Source organism: Chrysochloris asiatica, unplaced genomic scaffold (genome assembly GCF_000296735.1).
Source record: "Chrysochloris asiatica unplaced genomic scaffold, ChrAsi1.0 scaffold00220, whole genome shotgun sequence".
NCBI classification, from domain to species: domain Eukaryota; kingdom Metazoa; phylum Chordata; class Mammalia; order Afrosoricida; family Chrysochloridae; genus Chrysochloris; species Chrysochloris asiatica.
This window is the reverse complement of record NW_006408738.1, coordinates 2,496,857-2,499,089: the sequence shown is the minus strand read 5'-3', so window position 1 is coordinate 2,499,089 and position 2,233 is coordinate 2,496,857. Positions and strand designations below refer to the sequence as shown.

The 2,233-nt window shown below is 42.5% G+C and overlaps 1 pseudogene; it reads left to right on the top strand.

The window, feature by feature from the left end:
- The first annotated feature begins 810 nt into the window (after window positions 1–810).
- LOC102823527 lies at window positions 811–1,544 on the top strand (annotated as a pseudogene).
- Window positions 1,545–2,233: the final 689 nt, after the last annotated feature.

Here is a 2,233-nt window from a genome sequence, read left to right as displayed (position 1 = left end):
GGCCACCTAACAACTCTGCAAATTAAACGCTGAACCACAAACACTGCTTCTAGCTTTCTGCCTTTTTGAGTGAAGTGTGTGGTTCTGGTGGATAAAACACTCGACCAAAAGGTGGATTTCAACCACAAGGTCAGCAGTTCAAATCTACGTCTTTAGAGTTCTGTCAGTGAAAACAGGCCTTTTGTAAAATCCCAGCTCTGTGAAGCAAACTTTGGGCACGCAGGGAATACCTGTTCTGTTACTGGATCAGTGGTGACCCTGAAATGAGACTAAGTCTGTAACATCATTGCCAGCACTGGCAGATGACCAAGTCGTCATCACTATTTGTTATCTATAACTTCAACTGACTTGGGGAACTTAGTAAATATCACCCTCTTTTGGCTCCTGGCCAAACTTAAGGGGCAGCTCTCTATGTTACTAAATAAGTAATCTCATTTAGAAATGCTCTCCTGAGCATGGATTTCAAGTTAATATTGAAAAGAAAACTGTAATTTGTTTTTTTTAATCAAAGCTTAACTGAGTAATGAACATGAAGAAATTCAATAGTTTCGGCTTTTATCATTGCTTATGGTACTCTTTGTGACATTTAATGATTATTTTATGGCAAGAGATGCTTCCCAATGAACATAAAATATGGTTTTAATTTTGTGTATTAAAGATTTAATAATCACCTGGGATGCCGACAGTTAGAACTGAACCAAACTAAAATAAAACAAAAACCAATTCTCAGTTTATTAGACTGGAAATTTCAGGGATGCATACTAAAGTTTGAGAAGTGCCATTTAAGAAGTAATGTTGCTAGTTGGAAAGATGGCAGAGGAAGAGCCAAGAAAAAAACTTCCGTTGGTTCCAGAAAAGCTCCTGAAAAAGAGGAAGGCTTATGAGGCTCTCAGAACTGCTCAGGCAAACAGGCACTTCTGAAAAGAAGATGCGGAGGAAAGGGGAAGGTCTCAGGTACAATCGACCAGAATCATTCCTATGTGATTCCCAGTGACAGCAACGTGACAGGGTGCACATCAGATGACCCGAAATGAAACCTTGTGACTTCGAAGTGCCAGATGAACATGCCCTGGCCTTTGTAGTATGAATCCAAATAATTAATGAGTGAGTTTTCTGGTGCAGAAGACCATTGCAAGACTTCGTCTAAGGAAGATTTTCAGTGGTATCTGTCAAAGTAACTCCCAAACCATAAAAATGTTGCGTACAGTGGGAATCTTATGTGACCGGGGATTTCTAATTTGAGGTCTGTCTGAGAACTTTACCTGAAAGGTGGACAAGCCAACATCAAGAATAAGACCATCCCACTGATAAACAACACAGTGATTGAGGAGCCCAGGGGAAGTTTGGTATCATTTGCTTGGAAGATCTCATTCATGAAACTGCCTTCTAGGGGAAGTATTTTCAGGTGGCCTCACAGTTTTTTTGCCCTTTCCATCTTTCTGTGGTCCATCACGCTACCAAGAATATAGTTGGCTCTCAAGGAGATGGGTTCACCTGGTTACCATGGTGAACGCATAGCTCAGCTCATCTGGCAGCTGGACTAGACCCAGAATGTCTGAAAGCATAGTGTATTGGTGGGCGCATGCGTTTTTCTTGTCTGAATTGTTATCACATGTTTTCAAAGAGCTTGGTTTCTGCCGTCTTCTGAGACTGGCGGGGGCAGGACCGTGGTGGTTTGCATGGCAGGCTCCTCCCTGTCACAGCTCAGTCCCAGGGAAAAATGTCAGTGTTTTCCACTCAGATGTCGCCTGCTCTGGAATCAGCAAAGGACCTGTAGTTGCCATTGAAGAAGATCTACTTTGTCAGTCCTGGGATTTGATGTCGGTGAATACTGCAGCATGTGTACAAGACTCTCCCGGCACCCATGCAGCAGGTCTAAGCTCAGGGACATATCTGAACTGGGGTTCCTAAGGTCTTTCAAGTGGAAAGAACGTGAACTATAATTAGAAGCACAGACACACAACAGCAGTAATGGTGCTGTTGTTAAGAAATAATGTTGTTGTTGTTGAGTACTATGGAGTTGATTCCCGTGCGTAGTGACCCTGCACAGGGTTTTCGAGGCTGTAAATTTTTACGGGAGCAGAAAGCCTCATCTTTCTCCCATGGTATGACTGATAGTTTCGAACTGCTGACCTTGAGGTTGGCAGCCCGATTTGTAACCACTATGCTACCAGAGCTCCTTAAGAAATACTAGGGCATTATAAATGAAAGCATAACAGAACCTAGAAACTTC